The 24,203-nt window shown below is 40.6% G+C and overlaps 1 protein-coding gene and 1 long non-coding RNA gene across 2 annotated transcripts in view; one reads left to right on the plus strand and one right to left on the minus strand.

Annotated features, from left to right (window-relative positions):
* LOC126869952 (uncharacterized) overlaps positions 1-5,067 on the plus strand; it is a 61,935-nt gene extending 56,868 nt beyond the window's left edge. Inside the window, exons 3-4 of the long non-coding RNA XR_007691058.1 lie at positions 3,483-3,728; positions 4,688-5,067. This is a non-coding gene — a long non-coding RNA (uncharacterized LOC126869952). The remainder of the gene's footprint in view (positions 1-3,482; positions 3,729-4,687) is intronic.
* The window catches only part of LOC126869914 (alpha-2B adrenergic receptor), a 127,097-nt gene that overhangs the window by 86,927 nt on the left and 15,967 nt on the right, over positions 1-24,203 (minus strand). The window lies entirely within an intron of this gene.

Raw genomic sequence — 24,203 nt, forward strand, 5'->3', positions numbered from 1 at the left:
ATGTAATTATCGGCTCTTGTATTCATCTTGATGAGATGTACCGATCAACGAGGATATTGTAAAACGAAGGTGATAATCAAAGCAAAGCCATTCTTAAAGCTCGAGGAAAAACAACGTTGTTACTTATCGAGAGTAGAACAAATTTCGAATGTTGGTCGTTTTATTGTTCGCGTTGTCTCGCAAGACGAAGTGTCTCGAAGAGTAATTAAGTCGACGAGTCTGGCTCTGAAACGAGAACCTTTCAGGCGTTTCCCTGATGACCGGCAATTGAATTGATTAAGTGTCTACAAAGCTCGAGATCTCTTCCGGCGTCAAGGATATATCCCTTGGCGTAGCTCTGCTTGTTATCTTATTTTCTCTTACATCGGTGTCATTCTGTTTATCGCGGCGCAGTTTCATCATTCTCTCGCCAATCTTATCGAACGGAGTAATTTCTAGGAAGACCAACAAACATTTCGCGGACAAATTGGATTTGCGTGGTCGCGATGAGTGAGTCAGACACCCGAGTCGTCCGAGTGTCTGCTAAGGAACAGCTGCGAACCAAAATCATCCAGGACTTCTTTTCCATTCTCATTAGTGTTCGGGTACACTTTCCAGTTCTCACCAACCCAGACCTCCATTTCCTTCTCTAAAATCCTTTCCCTTCGATTCCCACGTTTCTAAGAAGAAATCACCCTCGAAATCCCTTCGGAGTGGATCGGACTAAACGCATTAATTCCAAGAAATTCAATCCGTATTAAACCATTCATCCTTCGAGCTCTTCCTGGTTACGATGATAAATGAAAGAGTAACCGCTCGGCAGAGGGTCCTTCTTTCTTCCCGATGAGCCTACGCTGCGGCTCATCAGTCTCGTCGAACCAGGCCACCAGGACTTAACGGGTTAGCAACAAACGGTTCGCCGTTAAAAACCCTCTTCACCGTTGATCGTCGCCAGGCCAACTAATGAAACCCGTCGATCACGTTCGGTGACACGTGCACGAAGGTCACGACCACCTTTTCCATCGAGCCACACAGATAGTTGTCTTTCTCTGTTGCCTCATAGCGAGGCACCAGGACGCTCGTGGACGAGAGAGCAGCGCCTGTGTGTTCGCAGATAAGGCAGAAACACTGGAATTGTATATATCGATCCTCGGTTTCGATAAGATACGAGAACCCTACAGCCTTGGGCTCGGGTTCACGAGCTGCTGCTCACGGGAACAATTTTGGCCGGGACGAAGGAGTGCGACAGCAAGGAATAAAAGGGATAGGAAGAGAGAGAGAGAGAGAGAGAGAGAGAGAGAGAGAAAGAGAGAGAGAGAGAGATGGTTTTGTTCTCTTCTCTTTACGGCATCGATCGTTCGGAACCGTCCTTTGCCCAGGAAGAGTAGGAACCTGGTAATGAAGGAAACCGTTCCTTCCTCGCCTCTACTAACGCGGATCAAAAGTTTCACCGATGCATGAACCACGCTCGTCGTTCGTGGTTCTCGACGAATAGCTACAGTTGCTCACGAAAGTATCCGAACACGTACAGCAACTTTCAGGAATGTATGTTACGTGCCTTATATGAGAGATTTTAAAATTTCATTAGTAGAGCATAATGAGACGCGACTGTTTGATTATATTATTGATTATATTAGTCAAATTTGAAACTAAATTCGATATACTAGATGTACCACTAACATTGTAATGAAATCTAACTATCGTGATTATATCGGTCAAATTTGAAATTTGAAATTTGAAATTTCGTCTCCAGTTTACCCAACCAATATAGCCACGGTGATTGAGTGTCATTAGAGTCTAACGATACGTTATAACGATATAACGTGAAATTTGTTTTCAGATTCGACCACTATGTAATTTCGAAATGTTTTACACAATAAAATTTTTTTATATGCACAAAAGTTCTCTATTACAAGTCATCTTTACACCTTTTACCGTAAATGAATTACGAACATTCAAACTGTAAAATATCCTCTTTTTTTCACCTTCTCTCACAGCCTCTTGTCTCGTGAATATTATGCCATGGTGTAGAAAAGAACAAGAAAAGAGACCCCTACTTTTGCACGAAGAATAGGACAGTTTTCCATTTTAATTTCTTCGCGGAAGAAATCTCGTTTTCGAAAACTTATTTCACAATTTCGTCGTCTTTCCGTTCCAGGGACGCCGGGACGTGCATACAGCGGGAAAGTATTGCGTTCACGTTTCTTCCTTCTCAACACGTGTAGCCGAAACTTTCAGACGTCATTGTATCTTTTCCATCTTCCCTCATCCCTATTCCCTGCCTGTCTCCCGCCACCCTTTTGTCGCTTCGTCTTTCTGTCATCTATCCATCCACCAACCCCGAACCGAATTCATCTCGCGGATTCATCTCGCAAACTTTCAACCTTCGTCGCCCGACCCCTTCCTCGAATCGCGAAATTTTCTTTTCCTGCGACACCTGCAACTATTTTTCTACCGAGGAACTTTCGCAGGTCGAGAGATTCAAATCTCGAGAATCCTCGCGGTTATTACTGGTTCCTCGCGTCTTATAGGGAATGATAGGAAAATTTCGAGTCAGTTACGATTTATCAGGGGTTCACGTAGCGAGCAATGAAATTGTGAACGACTTCGAGAGACCCAGCGTCTTATCGCCTGGATTGACTCCACTATGCGAATTAATACGAGAAATTACGTCTAGAAGAGTCATCGACTTCTCGAGGGTAATTTATACAGATTGTTCTTTTTGTTACGATGAATTCAGGCACATTGACGTAAGAAAATATTGAGTAATAAAATTTAGAAGAGATCAGTAGTTAACTGACAGAAAAGTCTAATACTAACTTTGAAAATATGTTGAATTTATAATTAGGATAGCTTAAAAGCATCAACCGGCTAGTCGTTCAACGCAAGAGGTTATGGCTTTTTAGACGGAATTCTTTCTCTTCTGCGGAATGGAACAAAACGAAAAAGTTGGTTCAATTTAATCGTAACAAGGCTCTGGTCGGGAACTCGATTTAGCCGGAAGCGGAGTCGTTTAAGAAGAATGCGGGACAAGTAAAGAAACGGAGGATCGACTTACATCGTTGCTATAAAATACATTTCATCCACGGCGGGCTCGCTATAGCGTCTACTACAGCAAAGATCAAAGGTCAAATCGATTTGACGAATTTGTGACGCAAACGAAGCGAAGGGCTGCTGACGCACGCTCCCAGCATCGGAGGTTGCAGTTTTTTGAAATTGCACATACGTACATTAAACCAGCGCCACTTCGCTCGAGCAGCCCGAGCTTCGAAACACCAAAGAACTAATCACTCAACAACTTTCCCCCACTACCACCAATCGCAATACTATCGACCGACCTAAATCGAATAACCCAATCCAACCCCTAAAAGAAAATCCACTTTTTCCATCTCGTGACACGAAAGACGAATTCGTCTCGCGGCTCCTGACACGCTTAACGCGCATCACAAAAGACACCGTAATCCATTCGGGAGCTTCAAGCTTGCCATTACCTAAATTTCCAGGAAAATCGAGACTTGGCCAGTGAGGCGAGATGAGACTCGATTGTCTGGTCCAAGGTGCGCGGATTGGACGACTTTCTCCGATAGTTCGAACAGTACCGGTACCAGGAAATCGCCTCAGGAGTGGAAAGGAAACCACCGAGCGGATACCATTGGAGGAGCAGGAGGTGACGAGACCGAAATCGGCGACGGTGGAACCATGAAGCTGGCGCGTGACTCTTGAACCGTGCGTGAAAGCTACGAGATAAGGTTAGTTCTGCTGGTTCACGATTCGACACCTCTATCGGAAAATATTCTTAGCACGTAACAGCTGAAGACCGCAGTTGGCCAGTTTATGGCTGTTTCGCGCCCCGGGAAACCCCGCAAGCTTTTCATTTGCTCGCTGACGTCCGGGGGAACGCTGTATCGTCGAGTGACTCGAGAATTGGGCGCCTTATTGATTTTGTTATTGAGATTGGCGAGACAGGCGAATATTTTCTGACGTGTAGTTTTGATACATTTATTATATGTGTTTATATGGTGCAGATTTGTTTCAACGCGGAATCGCGTTTCTGTTATTGAGAGAGTAGGAATAATTAAAACGATTAAGATGCAATTCAAAAGTGAATATTCAAGTAGTCTTTACACGGGCTCAACTTGACAAAAAAATCGGTCCGCAGATTTTATTTTTAGAGATTAATTTTACATTTTACATTTTCATTCTGCATTTTATACGGCGCACAGTTGTTAGGAATTATCGTAGTTCACGGAGTTAAGCTTGTCTCATGATTTTTGAAGATTCATACTTTGTGGAATTTACTGAAAGAGGAAGTTCTCGGTTTTAATGTTTAAAGTGATTTCCAGGGATTGAAATTTTTGTTACAAAAAGAGGATTAAGCGAATTGATACGGCGAGATCAGATATTTTATATTTATGTTACTATCTAAAACAAATATCATTATTGCCTTTATTTACTGGATATTTTCTGGCCATATATATATTCCGCATTTTATATAATATGAATTTGTTTCAAAAATAAACACTCGAATATTCTGTTTACACGGATTGAATTAAAAAAAATTTACTATAACCATCGTAGAATCTGTTGCAGTTCCAAACAAGATTTTATTCGACACGCGTGACAAAGTCGACTATAGAATGTTATTCGCTAACGGAATACCGCGCGATCCTTCGTCTCACTAGCGCATATCGTTTTCATTTCGCGACAGGCGGAAAGCGGCACGGTGTCGGCCGGTTGGAAAGCTGCAATTTCGTCGCAGCGCCTCAAGAAAAAGAGACGAGAGAGGAAAACGAACAAGATACGAGTCTGAGCCGCGCTTATGGCACGTCTGCGGCGAGCCAAGATTGCGTTTTCCGGCTGTGAAAATTTCCAGAAACCCACAACAAAACCCCGACACCCTGTGAAAGAGGATCAGCTTGGAAGGTTTAGCTAATATTAAATTATAATTTACCACTGCAATCAGATATATTAACTATTATTTCGTAACGTCGATTTTATCCTATTTGCATATTACACGGTATTAATTACTGTTGCAAATATGGTAGTTGTCGTACCGTGGAATCGTACTAACCGATATGTATTATTTTGCTCTACGAACACCAGCATTGCAAGTTTGCTCGGTAAATGTACAACTTCGGGGTCATTCATTTTGCGTTGAGTTCCTAACTCCTGTCTTTCGGCTTTTTGTAAGCGGTTAGTATAGGTCGCGTAGGTGATGTGTCAAGATTAATATCGCAGGATTTTAGACCAACATATGGCAAACGTGTTTTCTGCCATCTCGTTTAAAGGCCAACTTTTCTAGAACTATCCAATTTTAGTCGTTGAAATGGTCTTGGTGGATTAAGAGTACGTCGGAACACGGTGGAGTAATCTCGCGTTACTTCAGGACCGATTCCCTGCAAATTTAACTCTTAACTCTCGTCTTAGAGACGTGTGCAGCGTATAATAAAGTTTTTAGCATTATATTAGTACTATACTTAGTACATTTAATATTAGTAGTAGTATACGTATAATCAAGAAAATCAAAAAGAAAGTAGACAAAATATTACGAAATTGTAAATATTAAATTCAATGTTAAAGGTTGATAGCGGAGATAACTTGGGAGACATCGTTTTAGGACAAAATTATCCAGCTTTTCCGATATCTTTCACTGTCCCTAATTCACGAGAAATAAAATTCTGTATTGTTTCATCTCCTAAATTCGTTTTATAGCACCAACGAAAAATGGCTTTCTGTTACAAATCACCTACCAGCCACATTTGCGCACAAATTTTCATAACTTTCGAACCTCCAAGTTCTCTAACTTGTCAGTTTGTCCAGTATAAGGGTTACACCATTTCGCTCTCAATGCCTCATATATTCTTGAAATTTTGATAGAGCCAGGGTAGTAATTCCAACTTTCCTCCAGATTTTGGACTTTTCCTCACTCACTCGAAAGATTCTCAAACTGTTGAAAAGGACTAGTTGGTGAAGGGAGCGCTGTACATCTTTTTACGAGCGACAGCGACGAGAAACATGGCGCCAATTAAGGGAGACAAAAATTTATTCTTCCGCCGGGCGAGCTCCTTAATGAGTTCCTTTCGAAGGAAGGGCGAATAAGGCCGATTCGAGCCGCTTTAATCGCGGTCGAATTACCGTTATCCCGCGGTTCTCGTTGTTAATCGTAGTTTCATGCGACGGTATTTCGCGCCGCTTAACGCGGTTATAATTCGTCGGGTCGAAATTAGTCCGTGGAGCGCGAGCCGTAGAAATTCGCGGGCGATTTGTCTGCGTTAACGCGGCCAAGCGTCCTATCTCGATTTATCCTCGTGTCCGATGGAATTTTGCGGACCATCTCGTTTAGTCGCGAGCCCCGTTCTTTTCCTGCCCGCGAATCACCGAATTATTTTCGATCCGACCTCTCTACGTCATCCCGTATTTCCAATTCTTTTCGTTTCTCCTCTAACTAGAGAGCGACGCTGTGAAATATTCCTGTATCAAGATGAGCGACACAGGGCTTTATTCCTTCATTTGAATAAGGTGCGTGTAAACGAGTCAAGCTGTATTTTTACGTGTATATTCCTTAAGGACGCTGTTCTTCGTTGTAGTTGTTACGGACGGAGGAAAATCTGCGCGACGATAAAGAGGAATATTGCTTCATCTCGACACAAGTACGTAAACCGAGATTCTCGAGCACGCTGTATTTTTCTTCCATGTTCTTAATCTCGTATCGGATTAATAAATAATTTTCACGAATCTCTGGCTAATTTTCTCGTAAGAATCGAGTAAAAATGTAACCGCGACTGTAGTGCAAGGAAAGCGTTAACCAAAATTTCCATCGATAGACGTCGCTTTACTTCCATTAAATATTCGAATAAAGGGAATCGAAGAGAAGCTTGTCTTATTTTTTTTTCCTTGTCTTAGTTTTTTTCCAGTCTAAAGTTCCAAACGAGGTAACAACTTTTAAAAGTTTTAAGCTTCTAACGAGTTTATCTCGTTTTCAAATCATCGTTCGCGCGTATCAATTTTGACCGATTTCATTCGCCTACAAGGTCTGTTCGGAACATGTTATACGAACAATTATTATATTATAGAATCTATAGAATATTATACGCAACATGCTGCTCCAATCGATCGACCGAAATAAACCATCGACCTGGGGCGATCATTACACGGGGGCTAACTTGTCGAAATAATTTCCATTCAAATCAATGAATAATTAATGTACAAGCTTCGAAATGGTACGACGAGAGAGCTTACAATTCGGTCGCGACATATTTTCCTCGATCGACGAAACACCGCCCGCGGCAAACGTTACGCGGTGACGGAGGTTTAGAGAGAAGGGGTACAGATAGCCAAAAGATTGCTCGACATACCGGGTCAGAGGTTTCATAAGCTCGGTCAGAATTCCTTATCTCTCCCTGTGTATGCTTCTTGGTTTCTTTCTTTCGATCTGCTCTCCATACTTTTGCTAAGTATTTCGATAAAGATTCCCGAAGAAAATACTATGCCTGGGTTCCCCATGGAGAACACACCTCTGCTGGAACTTGGGTAAAAACGCGAAACAAAGGAGACGTTTTCGAGGAAGAGCGGGAAGAGCTAAGAGAACGATATTCTTCGAGAGGGATCTAGAGATTCGCCTAAGTGTCGCCTCGTTCCGCGATCAAATGGTGCGTCGCGATCATTCGTCTTCGATGTAACAGGCTGTCACTGGAAATTCAGCGTGCTCCACGGGATCGATAGAACACCCACACGTGTATCTTCATCTTCGCGAAGTGCTTTTTGAATTTTAATTTTCTTATTTATCGCTCGAAAGCGTAATGAATGATAAAAGGTTAGACAATGTGGGGGTGACATTACGATAAGCCAAGTTATTACTTTATTCAATCATTCGACAGTGAAATTGATTAGATATAGAGAATATATGAGTTCAGTTCTTTTTAGAGGAAATATTAATAATTTTAATAATTTTAATTAGTATTAATAATTAAACGAAGATATTTGAGATATGAAATTTGTAGCAGTATATTTCACGGTTTGCCTCAGTTTCTTTCAGACTATCCTTTTCAGACTAAGTAATTAATGCTAGAACTACTGACCTTTAATATGTACATAAATATATTAGAAATTAGAATCAGAGCAACATGAGTAAAATACGTAAGCGTTTCTGTTCCGGTAAAAGTAAACCAATATTTATATTTATATATATTTATTTATATTACCAAGAACGCACGTGCGTGCTTTTTGTAGCTACAGAAATAAAATACCCGATATCGTCACTTCGTAGCTTTAATATTAATTTGTTTAATTTTGTAGAAATATCAATTTGTACCGTATGGTCCCAGATATACAACATGTAAACAGTTACATTTAAAATAATAGAACGAAAGTAAATATCTCCATGTAATTACATTTCTATCTAAATAAAAGTCAACATTAATTTTACTGAAAGCACCCGCACGTTTTCAGTAATTAAAAACAAAAAAGAAAAAAAAGAAACAAAAACGCGTGCACATACGCATAGAAATCCTAAAAAAAAGCAATATTTCGGTGGGTTTCGTGTAAATAAGAAATATACATCGCAATGTCTATACTGTTTAAAGATCCCGTTTCCATGAACCTCTATCTACGTGTTTCTAAACAAAGAACCATTTTTTTAGGGAACCTATAACATTACAGTCTACTGGAAATTCAGTGTTTGAACAAGCCTCTCATTTTAGGTTGAAACTGAACTGAAAGGAGAACGTTTACAAACAGAAATTTACACGAAAGTCCGTTTTCGACGGAGCCCGCAGAATTTTAGCGAAACGTTTCCAATGTTCGTTAACGTGGATGCGGAGACGGACGTTTTGCGCGATTTCGTTTCAGTTTCGTTTCTCGTAACCGTTTCAAGACTCGCGTTTAGCTCGTCCCTCGAGACGCGACTACCGGTTTGTACGAAGATGCAACGAATTTCGTCGAGTAAATAAATGCAGAATGAACGACCCGGTGGGGCTAATGAGGAAAGTTGCGAGAGCCGACAGGTATCTAAGAATATTTCGAGGAAATTAAACTCACCGGAGTTCCTTCGCGCCAACCCTTCCAAGGACCGACTTTAATTCTAATAAGTACATCGAAGAACCAATTAGTAGCGGAATAATTAATTAAGACGATGCTCTTCGCTAGTAACTGTATCAAGTTCGATACTTATCAACTCGAATCAAATCCAATACCCGCCGTTTTTGCTTCACAAGGTTCGAATACTACTCGTAAGGTATTATGGTTTATTCATATTACTTGCCTGGTATTCGATCTTTAGAGACTCGTTTCGAACTTTAGAACAAGTACTTCCAACTTTTGAAAATCTACTTACAGCTATTTGGATATTTTATCGAATCGTATTCCCTTATAGATAGCAATCGAATTACAAAAGTCGGAAAGATATTACCATTTTATAGGATTCTAACAAGTTTAGAAGAATTATTATATCGAATCGTAGACGATAAACGCATTCGATAATAACGATGAGGGAGTTCTATAAATTTCATTTCAACGATTGCGCTTATAACGGTTTGAGAACTGCGTCAACTGTCTGTCTATGCGCAGCTGAAACGCGGAAAACGCTTGAATATTTAAAAGCGATCGGCTACCTGTGTATATATTAATGCTGAACCGATCGTTGTTGATCAGCAGTCAGTCGGTAGGTATCGAAGCGATTAGCCCGCGAACCGATGACGCGTTTATCGTTATTGTTGACTGTTATATGCGTTATAATATATAAATAATTGTCCCTGTTAATCAGACTAATTGCTGTGAACGTTCATTACGAAACAACGACCGAGGGAAATGTTTCGCGACTCTCGTAAGCACCTCTATAAGCAACAAAACGATCCTACTAAAATTCTTTTGTCAGAGAATTTATATATTCGACTTCATTCCACGAAATAGTGCTCTACTTTTCGTTTAATATCTTGAAAAAAGACTGCAGATTTAAAAGAACACGTGACGCTGCTATAAAAATGACAGTGGCTTCTTCGTCTAAAATTCCGAAGAAGAACGCAAAGTAACTCGGAATATTCGTTCATCAAGTTCTGAAATACCAGCGAAAAGGAGTCGGGGCAAACGATACCTCTGGCCGTGTTTCATTCCAAGGTGGTTCGGTCGAGTCAAAAGTCTCCAGGTCGAAAATCGCCTGAGAACAAGCAGCACTTGGCGCGGGCCGATGCAAATGAGACGTCGAAATAGGGAAAAAGCGAGTTGGGAAGAGAAACGAGCAAACGAGGAGTGCAGGCTTATAAGTTATTCCAGCGAAGCGAGACGCGCTCTTGTGGAATCGTGATGCCGCGAACGACGTCGTCATCCTCGTCGTCGTCGTTGTCGCGGTCGCTTTTCACCCTTCCGGTGAAGGAGATCGCGCGTCGCGTCACTCCACGCAAGATATTTGGCGGTGAAAATCGCTCGTCGTGAGATTTTCAGCCGGCAACTGAGTCGTCGCAGCCACTGCGCGATATGAAGGGGGGTTACTGGCTAAAAGCGTATAAATTATGGAAATCCGCGTCAGACCAGGAATTCGATATGAAGATCGGGAATTCATGGAACGAAACGCGTTTCGATAATGTTCACGAGTAATTTCTCGTTCCGGGAACGAGCCTCGTTTTTCCTCGTTCAACTTCGTCCTCGTCGAGATGATCGCCGAGTAGGAGATGATTCGGGCGCGCGGAATTGCATTTAGAGTGCTTGCTCTTGGTCGATTCTTTCGCAGCAGGAAAAACTTTCTTTTTATAGTGCATTGAGATCGACGATGTTTCGTTTATAAATGAAGAGGGAAAAGTTACTTCTTGCAAACCGAATATACAGCAGGCTGATTCTATGTGACGATATAAACTGGAAATATAAAATGCAATTTCTTCGTACGGGGCTTTGTTACCGGGGAACATTATTTTAAATATTTATCGAACATGTTTGTGTATTCATTATATTTGGAGTTAAAGAACTTTCGTTGTGAATTAGTATTTCCGTTTATGTTTATGTTTATTGTATCGGGTAAATCAAAACGCGCGATGAAATAATATATTCATGATAAATCTGGTGATAATAGAGATCGTTGAAGATGCTGTTTATTCTGTTGAAATACACAATTCTGCTGCTGGTATTAAGGAAAATTTCCAGCGTGTTCTGGTGATTTATTTCATTGGATGCTAGAGCGGACTGTTTTAAATATCAGAATTAATTTTATTTGACTCTGTGACTAAAAATCAAAGGATATTAGTTCGGACGCAAAATATTTAAAGGCAATTTTCCCAAAAATAAAGGCCAGTATCAAAACGTTTTATTCCACGCCGTTAACATATTTCTCACATAAGATTATTTCTTTCCCTGGCTGTTACAAGACACTTTATATTTAAAAATGACACAGGTAACGATATCGCTCCTGGCACTCTGCAACAGTACAACATGGAATTCTCCTACGCTCTCTAATCTTGTCTTGTACCATTGAAACTCCGGATTATGCTACTCTACATCACACTCCATACATATGTATAAGATGAAAGATACACATATTCTCTCCATTTGATCCAAAGAAATCCTCCCTTACGAAAATTTAAATAAACTTCCTACCATTTTCAGTAACATTTCTCTCTCATCGTCCATCAAATCGTTCGATATTCATTCTCAAGCTCTTCAACTCTTATCTACATATCGAATTCCAAATCGCGAGCACCATAAATGTTGATCCGCGAATCGTGCTCGAACGGAACCGGATGCCGCGCGTTTGACACGTTCTAATAAAGCGCACCACGTCGATAGACGATCCACGTACGAGTTGCTACGTGCGTATTCGTGCGGAATTGCCGGCGAATCGTTTCGTTCCAATGGAGAATGCGATCCCCGACATCGTCATCCTCGGCCGGTTTCGCAATTCTTTCGTTTCTCACGATAGCTATCGTGCCGAATGAACCCTGACGCTGTAACGAAGACTGTTATTGTTATTGCCCATCTTGACGATTTCACATTCCGTACGGTGTTAATCTAATGGCTTTATCCTCCTTTCTTTTATTTCTTTTACTGGTTTTGTGGGTAAGACGAATCGTGTCCCTTTGGTGGTTTATTGGATCCAGCTTAAAATAGGGAATCATCGTGAATGTTTCGTCCGGAGGAATAAAAATATGAGAATTTTCGTAGATAATTCTATGACGCTCGCTTTCCAAGACAAGAAGCTATTTTTGAATCGGTATTTTAATATTTAGACGCGAGATCGTTTTGGACGATACTCTGACTATTACTTCACTGTGTATTTATTTATAAACTCTCTCGTATAAATCTCAAATTTCGACTGTAGCTATTTCTATATCGTTGCATAATTGTATATAAAAACTCGTATATTGTACATTTATCGTAATTCCAGCCTCCAGAGGACAATAGAATGGACTTGGTTTACAAAAGCAGCCTACTGTCGCTCATCCCTCCACGTCACAATTATACCGCACTCTGCTTGTCGGACCAACTTAAGATCAGGTTACCTGCTTTAGTCATCTTTAATTGCTTCTAGCTACCTTGTATTTATACAGAAGTATTTATACAGAATTGTTGCGATTCGCACGAAATTGCATTAACATTCTACGAAGCCTTTTACTAGATTCGAAAATAAATCGTGATGCAATTTTGATCGCACTCAACTCTACCGGTTTGATTATAAACCTTTTCCCCGCTCGACGATTGATTCTAATATTTCCACTGACTCACGGTTTATCTTTAGTTTGCCTGGTAATATTTTCGTCGCTTGTAAACCGGGAGAATCAAGAACAAAGAAGGAAGCGGAGAAAAGACATGCTTCTAAATTTTGAAAACGTTTTCGCTTTCGATTCGCCGATCGGTATCGATCGTCCCGCCCCACGGGGATGCTCTACTCGTTCCTCCACTTATATTTAGCCGGCCGCTTTAATATTTCGCGCGGAACTTTCTCAATTTTCGTTCAGGCCGACGTATTTCCATCGCGGAAACTCGGCCCGCGTTTAATCAAGTCCCGGGCCCGCGAAAGATCGGGATCCATTTTAAAATGGGCGGTGACGAGTGGTGCGAGTACGACGGAAGGGTGAAAAGGAATTTCTGTCGTCGCTTTGTTCACCGTATCGATCCCCTTTTACCCGTCCTCAAGTAAACTAACGCCAGCCCGTAAAATTTCGTGGCTTGAAACGTCGCACAATGCGCTATGTGAACGAGGATTCGGAACAAAGATCAAAAATGCATATAACGTGCAGTTTTCTTGAAACTCGATACCAGACAATCCGACGTGAGTAAAAGTCTGTCAAATCTTTGTTAGTATTTTCTCTGCTTCCTGGCTTGCTTGAAATATCATGAATATTTATTTCTTTGCCTAACCGCGTTGTAGCACAGTGACGTTTAAGTATAATAAATAACGCCGACGCTGTGAACAATCTTTCCATTTTCTCGTAAGTGCCATGTAGAAATTACCTGTACTCCCTTCCGTCTTGTCAGATATCGTGCTGATATTCAGTAAAGAACAGAATCTTCTTGTAACTTTTAAAATTTTCCTGGGTTAAGCGTCGCCAGAAATCCATTTTTCAACCAAGTTGCGATAATTAATGGATTTTACAAAACAAAATAATAATAATAAAATAAGAAACATCCAGTGCAGCAGTTTGCAAGAGAAAAATTATATAGAAATATAATACAATACGTTCTTGACACTAGAATCAAAATTGCATGCTTTGAATCGTTTTCTTAAATTGCTCTTTGAAGAAAGAAAGAAATTTTTTAATTGGACAATTAAAATTATACACATCTTTGCTCAAACTCATTTAATGTTTAACAATGTTTAATGTTTAACAAAGAAGAATGTAGAATGAATGAGCGAGCTAATGTTTAACTGAGTAGATTTTGGTGTGCACACGATTTTTACAAATCTTCGATCGATTTTTTGGAGAATTATTGTGTACATTACTTACTTGCAGACTGATGTTATCATCGATAACAAGATCAAAATCGAACAACGATTATTTCGATTTTTATCCACTACTTGTCTCACTATGCGTCGTCGTACGGTTCGAATTGCAATAGAAAATGATTCACTTTGATTGGTGTTGCATCCCTCACGAGCAACTGTTTAACGTTTCTCTGGAGTTATAGTCGCACGTGCGTGCACGTGATTGGAATGGCTTGCAAATTGCATCGTGCTGACAGCAAGCGTTTCCTCGACGCGGATGGCTTCATTTACTCTTTCCCGGTCGTTGCACAGAGAATGCCTTCAAAGTAAACATTTGTGTCAGCTTTTTGCAAGCTTTATATGTATATGAACATGATCGATCATTTCGACGCTGGAAATATTTACATAGATTTTTTCGAGGGCGGAAAATTTTGGAATGGAATCCATATAGAATATTGCAATTTTTTGATCCGTGTATTTAAACAAGGGTATGATAGAAAAAAGGTTGGGACAGAGATAGTCACGATCCAAATGTTTCAATCGAATTACGCGTGTCGTTAACCTACACTGTTCATTCTGAATTGTTTTCTATACAGAGTGATTCTAATAACTGGGAGGTACTATAACTTTATCCTATAACTTTATAAGTAAAGTTCACGGAAAATGTATTCGCTTCGCTATTTTCTTTTCGTCGGAAGATTCTTATCTTTTTAGTAGTCTGTGTTCTTATTGTTTTCTCTACGTCACACGAGTGTACGTATGCACGGTGATAGGCAAAAGATGGCAAAGACAATCGAGGGATCTTGCTCGGAGGTTCGCCGTTTTGACGTTGAACTTCAAAGTTCGAGGTGGTTCGCGAAATCTTTGTCTACGCGGAAGCTTCCAGATTAAGACGTTTAAGAAGTTTACCCGCGTAATCAAAACGACTTCTCGACTGAGATTGCACTCTGTCTAACAACGCTCGAGAACCCTTGATGTTTAAGAAGCTTGCAAGTATCGACGAGTAGATACTTGTAGCAAAAATCAACGGCGATGTCGAAAAATACGAAACAGGCTTTCTCGTTTTCTTCTGTTCTCCATCAACCGATCTATTTCCATTCTCTAGAATAATCTTCCATACTTTCGATACAATGATAAGTACTATTAATTCGACCGTATATGTTAAAATCATGGAGAGCGGAGATGTACATATGTTTGGAAAAATTACACCACTCTTATTTCTGTTAAGGAAAAACTTCGATTGAACAAATTTGTCCTAGCAGATGAAAGAATACTTCGTGCATCAAAGAGTTCATAGCATTCTAACATGTCAAAATTGTAACTTCTACGAACGTTCGTGATCAAACGCTAACACATCAAGACTCCCCCATGCCATTCCTGATCTCTGAACAAGGCCATTGAACGAGCGTCCCGACTGTCATTAGACGTCATTACCTAACGTAGATAATGTCGAGGGACGATTAATTCGCGGCCACCCTCTTGGGAACTATTTCGGGACCGGCTCTTGAAATTATTATAATTCAAAGGAAGGTAGTCCCGTGTGTATCAGCGCAGGAGATGCCGGTCTAAACGTTATAACGTAAATCCTGACGGTGGTCCCAGCCTGGTTTAGGCCATTCTCGATATGATAATTAGCATTAAACGTACACGACCCTGGCGAGTATTTGTCCTGGTTAACAACACGTTCGTTTAACGCCATTCTCCTCGTTTTCTCGGAATGGAAATTATTGTTCGCCGTCGACGAAAGAGCGCGTTTCCCCTCCGCAGTTTCTACCCGAGAGCCCGTGGGCTATGCTTCTGTCGCGCCACGATAAATACTGTAGTCGCAAGAGTCACGCGAACTTTGCGTAATTTTGCTGATCTCTCTGCAAAAATATCAGTTTGCTCGCCACAAGTGAGAGAGAAAGTAGCACACAATTGTCTTGGTAATTAACTGGCAAGAGGTGCTGGTAAATTTGTCAGAGAATTGGGTCGTTGAAAAGCTTACTTCGAAAAGAGCCACTTTTTGAGATGATGCAGGGTATAGAAAGCGTTATCCGACGAGATAAGAATGGCGTTAAGAGGAACGACAGAGAGAAATCGCCCGGAGAATCCAAGTATCGCGATCATTTAAATCCTCAATTACTCAGCGGTCCACTAGAAAGAACAGTCTCAATTTTTCTGTCCAGCACTGGAGGAAATTCTTCCTGAAAGCGAAGCTGCCTCGTTACTCAACATCTTAAGCCGCGGTCGCGAAATAAATAATAATCCGTACAAGTAACAGTGTCCGCGTGATCGTGAAAATTGAGCGACTCGAATGGATGGATGGAGTCGGCTCGAAGAAAATGCACGGCTGCTGCCGGTAATTCCGTGTGGAGTTGGTTGTTCGCGCACCAAGAAAGCCGGGGAATTACGGCTTATCCGAGCCTCGTTGGAAGCTCGTTGAGCGAAAAAGAAAAAGATACGGCGCTTAGATGTGCAACCGCTGCGCTGGAAAAGCAAGGGGATGCAGTGGCCACGAGGCAGGAAAAAACGGACCAAAGATGGTCCGACGGAACAAAGAGCTGCAACCAAGCCATCTGTAACGAGCCTCAAAGGGCAAACACCTTGCTTGGAAACTTTGGTTATACCACTTCGATTTTCGAACCATCAAAATTGGATATAAGCTTGAAGGAGCTTTGAGAAGTACGACGGCTAACAAACCACCGTGTTTTAACTTTACTTTTTGTTCGACTTTACTTATCTACGAATGAAAAGTTTCATTTTACCATGAAAAAATATGCTAACGAATAGAAAATACTGTAACGCTTAACTCTAAAAGCACCTAAAGGTAATTTCATTTTACGAAGTCAATATGCAAATAATAACAGTAACGAATAGTAAGAATAAACACGATTGACTCTTTGACTAATTACCCTTTTTACCATACCAGCTCTTCAACGCTTCTACAACATTTTTTATCGACTCCTTCTGTTTTATTTTTGTTGATTTTTGCTTTTTTTTATCTATTCTTTGGTTGTTTTGCGGTTGTTGTCGTTTCTTATTTGGTTTGCTACTTTGGGAGCGGAGAAGGTCCCTTTACGAGGACACAGCAAATACCCGGGCCGGAAATGGAGTCACGATGCGAAGGATCGCACCGTGTCTGCCTGCATTCACCTTTAATTATGTTTCGGATGCGAGTAATTACGGGACAATACCCGCAACCGTAATTAAATTTCATTAATCCATGACCGGCGAAGCGTCTTCTTTCCGAGTTACGTTTATCTCGAGATTGTGTGAATAATCCGCAGACCCAGATTTTTCACTTGAGAGTAACGGTGAAGATGTCGTAGCTGTCCTCGGCAGATTATTAACATTGTTTGACCTTAATCCTGTGGAACTAAGAGAATAATTTGGTTATAGATCACGTTACATCTGAGACTTTAATCTGTGCTCCAATGCCAATTTTTGTATAAAAAGTATACGAACATACATGTTTTATTTTCCTAAAATGTTTACAAAAATCCTCTATTAATAAAATGGATATAATACGTAACTATCAATGTGACAAATATATTCTCTTACGACAAATTGAGAGATACATCCATTGTGGAAGAAATATAAAACATGCACAGATAAATAAACTAACACAATAATTAAATAAATGGACATTAATTATAAAAAGTAGTCGGAATTTTTTGTTTACAGAAATAATCATAAGCAATATTAATTATGTTCGATATATAGAAATGTCTGACGTTCGACGAAATATCCAAAAATACACATGATATACGTTTATGTCCAGTCCGATCCGAAAATATATACGCATTAATATATCACGCGAAGCTACTCTTTGTTTGCGAGCTGTACAATGTGATTGTTCAAAAATATTTCTAAAAAGAATTTGCACCTGTCTAACAGATCAGCCGTCATCTGCGTGGAATTAATTAAAATTTACTGCAGTTATTATCATAGCCGAGTTAATTGCTTGAAAGTTAATGCTCCTTCCTGTTAGATAATTTATGAATTTGTTCATACGTTCATAGCGTAAATTAAAAGCACGATTAATCTGTCCCTCTTTTCTCCTTCCTGTATTTCCTCCCTTCTTTATCCCTTCCATTCACCGTTCTCCTTCTCCTTTTCGTCTTCTTTTCCAAAAAATCAGCAAAACGTAACATCACATTTCCTACTCTCTTAAAGTTCACACAAGGGAAGAAATTGTAACAGAGAAGAAAGATAAAAAATTGAGCAACAGGAAAGCGGCGTTTACCGGCGCAGGAAGAAGTCGCGCCTAGCAAAGTGGAAAATATAATTGCACCGTCACCGGTCGGACGATTAATAGCCCGAATGACGCGCTTTGCATGCAGCCTCCGCCGACACAGACGCCGCGCCAGTTCAATTGTTTTTCACGCGTGCACCCGATTACTGTCCTCCAGAGTAAAAACGCGACGCGAACGTGTCGCCGATATCGCGACCCGGAAACTGAAATTCGAGGCCGCCGCGTTATTTACCCATCCACGTATCGCCAGTGGAACAAACGTAAATTTTACGCAGCGCACGTTCGCAGTTTCGCGTCCCTTGTACGTCATGTTTTCGCAATTTGCTCCTTATCCCCTTCGATACTCGCTGCTTCTTCATTTCCAGAGATGATATTTCTTTGAGAACAAGTCATTTTAGAAAATTTGTACTTCTAATATAATCGCTTTTTGCACATTGAACATTGAGGTTTTTCTATGACCTGCCAAATTCTTTACACAACTAACACAATAATTTACAAAATAGACCTTCACATTGATCATATGAATTAATATTAATTTTTCTTTCTTTTATCGTAATTCTTCACATTTTCTATCCATTCATCAGCGATAATTTAATGAACTCTACAACTGTCTCAATGTTACTGAGTACACTGATATCAGTGTACAAAACATTAATAATCAGCCACGTATCGCAATCATATCTAGAAAGCGATCTAGCAATCATATTTAGAAAGCGATGGTATTTGTATTATAAAATATGTTGTAAATTATATAAAATAGAAACTACACGAATACTTATTGTTCTCGCATTATATTTTTGTCCATCTTTTAACTTACTTGTCTATTTTGCAAATTGTTTCAATGACTTATTCTCCCTTGTTTCTTAATATGATATCTAAAAATTCTATGCAGTTATAGATTGCAGCTTGTTTCCATGACAGATTCTCATTCTCGATAGTACGGAAGGGTATGCTGATCATCCGTAATGTGATTCGGAAAAGAAACGCGGAACTTTCGCCGTAAAGATCGTTCCGTGAAAAGTTTCAGTGCGGTCCCTATCAACCCCTGTCTCGTCTATGATGGTTACTCACCTCCATGTTTCCTTCCGGTCGGTAGTCAGAAATTTCCTTTTAAACGTGTCGCGTCATAAAACATGCCCCCGGAAGTTAAGATCGTCTCCCTGTAAAGTCCGTCGAACTTCAAACTTCATCGGGCTTCAAAGATTCAATTAGATGTTTCGCGTGCGATATTTGACGGCAAGGAGATTTTTTTTTCTAAATAAAAATAATAATTCATAGTGGCAGATGGCTTATCCTTGGAGTCGCATCTGATAACTGAATCATCAAGTCCGAACAAATTCTCGTTCTTCGATTTCGTTGCTGAAGATATTATTTCACTGAATAAAAACTTGAGATATCGTTTTACTGAATAAAAGCCTGTCTGACATTTCTATGCTAACAGGAAAAAGGAACAAATCTAGAAATCCACGCACATTAGTGTTGCTTTACTCTCGAGAAATTATTCCAAAACTTTCTGGGAAGATTGAAGTTGAACCTAAATAAGACTGTCGTGACTAAAGCGGTTAAAAGCAGCGGGTGAAAGAAACCCAAGAAGAAAAGGGAAGACACGCCGTCGGTATCCACTGAATTCCACCCTTCGCTTTCTACGTTTCCTGTTCTCTCACGGTGGTTTCAAGTTTTCTTCTTTTATCAACCTAGCCAGCATCCGCTGACGTGATTTAGCCTTTTGATAGGCGGTCACCGGGTGTTGACAAAGGCGTCTATCGTGCGCGTTTCTCACCGTCCGACTCGACCTCGATCTGACTACTGGCACTCGGCCGGCGGGGCGACTTAACGCGGGTGCGTATCGATTTAATTTGTGACCCAGGCCATGCCGATTGGCCGATTCGCCACCAGTTCCTGGCCAAGAGGTGCCGCAGGAAATAAACGACGGGGTATTTCGGTTTCTTCTGACTTCGCAATTTTCGAATGACGCAATACTACATTGACGTCAGTCGAGTCCGAAATTTGGACAACACGAGAGTTTGACAACCAGTGGTTTATATAAAACTACGTTGGCAGTACGTGGTTTTATTTGCAGCGAATGATAAAATTGTTCGAAATTGATAGTTAGAATGATCGATTAAACAAATTTTGAAACGTTCGCGTTCAGTTACTATTGGAACATATACATACATACATATGTATACGCATATACACACATGGATACATACAATCATGTTTCCCAATAAAAGTGAAGATTAACTTAATACTATGAACGTTATAAATATTGATATATTAAATAGTTGATTATTTATACGTATAATTAATTAATGAAATTAATATCCACTTTGACTTTTACGAACAACATTTAACTATATCTTAAGATAGATACGTGTATATACTTGAAAACTAAAAAATTAGCTGTGTATGAAAAAGAAAATTGAAACACATCGGTTTAGTAAGTTTGGTAGTTCTGATATTACAGTAGAATGATACGTTACTGGCTAGACTAACGCACATCTCTATAAATCTGAAACAGATATCAAAGGAAGTTAAGTCGTTTTATCATCGTAATCGTTTCCTCGATTAGCATAACAAAAACGGTCGGAGAATGGCCGTGGTTCGAGAAAAGTGTGGAGTACACGCGAAATTGCTTTATTCCTTGCAGATACTCGAATTGTGGGAGTATGCTTTGGCGAACGGTGAAGCGATTTGTTATTCCTTTCGTGCAAGACACTGGGTGAATTATCGGTGCTGTTTCTACTAGTAGCAGCGTTATAGAATCTTCTTGGATGGGTATGAATAACGTTGAATAGTACGAGCTATTCAACATAAAAGATTACCATTCGTGGGTGATGATTATTTTGTCTTTTCTAAGCTTCCATTGATTATGCGTTTCTTACGTTTCCGCTTAATATTAGAAGCTTTGTATCCATGGAAATTATTAATCTTGTCGTAAGCATCGTTCCACCAATAACTTCATTCGCCACTCTCGCTTCGTCTTCGAAAACCAAACTCAACAAACGTTTCTCGAAGATAATAAAGAATACGTAGAATAGCCGTAATATTGGTTTCTCGGGAGCAATTGTGTTTACACTTTGCACTTGCACTTTGCACTTGCACTTTGGAATTACACTTTACGCGAACGTTTCGTAGACACTGCGATGTACTTCTTCACGGCAGACCTGGAACTGAGGGCTTCAGGCCCTAGTGTTTCCATTTATACTGTTTCGCTTGGCTGATCAAACTGATGACTCAACTCAGAAGTTCTAACCGGATGCTCAACCCGGACACGATTGTTACCGAAAAACCAATATCATGGCACTTCACCATCGTGCAAGTTTGAGATCTAAAATATACGAGAATTGTCTTTCGACTAACGGAAAAATGTAGGATGAATCCATGCGGTGATGAAGCAAATTTATATTCCAGAAGAAAAGCAAATGCTTATGTTACGTTGTGCGACATTCTATCTAGGCCAGGTCACACACCGCGGACAGGATGGCAACCAGATGTCCGCACGCCTTCACTGCGTACCTTCAATAGTCTTAAGAGCCGATCATAAATCTTAGAGGAATTTCTAAGGTCCTTCAGACCGAACTAAACATCTGCACTAAGTCACTGTCTAAAGGTTATTGTTTACTACGGAAAGATAGGAGAAGTTCGTCTTTCTCATGTACGATGTTTTACACTAGCAACTTTCTCTCGGGGTGGTTAACACCCTTCCTCCACTCTTCCACACCAATCCAGAAAATTAACCTATTACCAGAGAAGTCCTTCCCTCACTCTCCCAACAAGAACTTGGTCTTAACAAATCAGCTTTTCTCGCATCATTAGACCCACCCATCGCAAGTGTCCTCCGCTGCATCATCGTTACAGAAAGTCAGTCTTTATACGTTTTTTAAACCTTCAACATCTAAGCCTGCGTCGCGTACAACACCTTGTTACTCTAGCTATCAATCGAATTAATTGTACATTTCTAGTTAAGAAGTTGTTGGAATAAACATTAATTGTATTCGTTAATTCAGTGTAAAATCAATTTAACCACCCCTATTATCGCAAACGAAATCAGGGGATCGATCACTTCGTGGCGTCGATTATCCAATCGTAACGGAAATTTACGAATCCCGTTGACGTGCTTCCTCGCGATCGCGTCTCCCCGCGAATGGTCGAAACAGCTTACGTCAATATGTAGAAGAGCTTTCCAAAGAAGAACGACTCCATATCTGTTGATCCCACAAAAGGAAAGAAAATTTCTTTCGGTCGTTACTTTCCTACTACTTTATACAGCTCAATGACATTTGTATACTCGTAGTGGAAATCCACCAAAGTAACATTAATACTGTTCCATCTAACAAATTTCCATTAAACGAGAACAAAAGCGGGCGAACAAGAACAGAGAAAGGATTCACGATTTCTTAACACTCACTCTTGCTCGACGCTGTTCGTCCTGTTCGATCGGACAAAAGAGATCCTTCCTCGGCTTTGAATTCCAAACGCGAGCTGCCTCGCGAGCTAATTGATCGAAGAAAACTGAATCAAGACAAATAAGGTGGCCGATTAAATGAAGACAAACGGATCTGCTGGCCAGCAAATTGTCGGAGCAAGATGCATCCGCGAGACCAGGAGGCGCGCCGCTCTAAAGTGGCGCGATTAATGGAAGCTCGCTTACAGAGCCATTCGTTTCCACACCCGGAGTTTATTTGGAAGAAATTAATCGACCACGGATGAATCGTCCGTTCAATGTAATGGAAACGCGTTTATTGACCTACGAAAGAAGCTTTATTGAAATTGAGAATTTTGGGTTATGGTTATGCAACGCGAGTGAGACAAAGTGGTCTAGGAACTACAGGCGCCGCTGTATTTCGCGCGATTTAATGTTTCATATTACTCTTGTCCATGAACGCATCGGCTAACTTCTTTGTCAAATTTAGATTCGATGCAAGCGAATGACGTAACTTCGTTCAGATTTCTTGAAATAATAATAACGATGTGAGCTTTGATAGCTGTACAGTGACGAGCAGATGTACGGGCTCACGAAAATATACCACGCGCTTATAGACAGTTTTTGTGAATATATTATAACAAAATTGCAAAATGACATCGTCATTCGTGTCTCTGTCATTGATCGTCGTTCCTTGAACAATTCACAGCAACAGATCGAGTGTCAACAGGAAAATTAATGGAATGAAGCTATTTTTCAGATAAAAGGGGAAAGACAAATGTTTGTCGAGGAAAACGGGAACTTTTATTTCGTACTTAGACTCGTCGGAACGGGTTTGTGTTAAACTGTGGCGGACAAAAGAATCCTTAATGAGACAGGAGCAACAGCGACGCTATTGCATATTCCGGAAGATTCTTATTAAACCGGATAACATTTACACGAGTCTAAAGGAAACGCCGCCGACATGGACATTCTGAATCTTAACTGGCTGAGTCTTTTATCGGATCAAAGCCAGCCCGAACTCAAAGCTAACTCCTCCTTGGGGTCAGTTTTGTAGTCAGTCACGCTCGTCCACGAAAATTAACTCGGCCTCGCGAGTCTCTGCTAGCCTTTTGCGCTTGTACGTTTCAATTAAGGGGCGATTAAAATGAATCTGCGGTTTTGTACGCCGGTCAAACGGCCATCGAGGAGAGCTTCTCGAGATCAACGAGCTTTCCAGACTCTCATCGTCCAAACTATCCAGATTTTCGTTGAACTCTCCGTTTCTCGCGCAAATCTCCTACGAAGATAAGCATCAAGCTATTGTATCGAGATTAAAGGATATCAAACTGAAAAGAAATTGACGAAGTACGATGAGGAAGAGCGTGTGAAAGAGGACAGAGAATGAGAGTATCAACGAAAGCTTACCCGTGTTCGCTCATATTAGAGTAAATCGGAGCTCGAATCCCGGACAGCAAACTTCCAAGTTCCCCCATTCGCATTGATCCCGCGTAAGCATACATCTCAAGCAGCATTACGCGCAGAATTATTTACCTCTTGCCAGCATCCACACCTCCGAGGATCCAGACATTCCCCGCGGAGCTTTTCGCGACTCCATCTTATTAGATGTTGCATCGAAAGCTTCGACGCCGTGATGAAATTTTCGTGCTGATCCATCG

This window comes from Bombus huntii, chromosome 10, assembly GCF_024542735.1.
Source record: "Bombus huntii isolate Logan2020A chromosome 10, iyBomHunt1.1, whole genome shotgun sequence".
NCBI classification, from domain to species: Eukaryota; Metazoa; Arthropoda; class Insecta; order Hymenoptera; family Apidae; genus Bombus; species Bombus huntii.